The sequence below is a fragment of the Egretta garzetta genome, unplaced genomic scaffold, assembly GCF_000687185.1.
Source record: "Egretta garzetta isolate BGI_Z169 unplaced genomic scaffold, ASM68718v1 scaffold535, whole genome shotgun sequence".
NCBI classification, from domain to species: Eukaryota; Metazoa; Chordata; class Aves; order Pelecaniformes; family Ardeidae; genus Egretta; species Egretta garzetta.
The window spans coordinates 241,116-241,774 of NW_009259722.1; positions in this window are offsets into that span (position 1 = coordinate 241,116).

Consider the following 659-nt stretch of genomic DNA (forward strand, 5'->3'; position numbering starts at 1 on the left):
GCTGTCCCCTTGCCGCCGTCCCCTCGCCGCCATCCCCTCGCCGCCATCCCCTCGTCGCCGTCCCCTCACGCCGTCCCTTCCCGCTGTCCCCTTGCCGCTGTCCCCTCGCCGCTGTCCCCTCCTGCTGTCCCCTCCCACTGTCCCCTCACTGCTGTCCCCTCGCCACCATCCCCTCCCGCCATCCCCTCCCACTGTCCCCTCCAGCCCAGGCACAACCGGGCACCCCTGCGAAAACAACCGGGGGAACAGCGAGCCCCCAGCCCGGCCCCGACCCTCCCAGCTCTGCGCGCAGCCGCACGCCGCTCGCCTCATTGCTGCTCGCCCAGCGAAGAGCGGGTGCGGTGGGGAATGGAATTTGGTGCTTTGGTCGGGGCAGAGAGCGCGTATTTAGGGGCTTTCTCCCAAACCTGTTACACTCGGTGTTCTTCTGAGCGCGTTTACTTCCTCCCTGTGCTGAAAACAGCGATATCTATCAAGCAGCAGGAGCAGAGAGAGGACAAGGATGTATGGGCAGGCTAGCGCGAGAACACGGAGATGTTTTTTCTGCCTGTTTTGGAGGCAGCGAGCGGGAGCTCAGGGCTGCAAGGAGACCTGCAGAGGATGGGGTGCTGGCTGCCCCCTCCTTGTCTGCACCAGCCAGCTGGATGCTGGGGGGCACG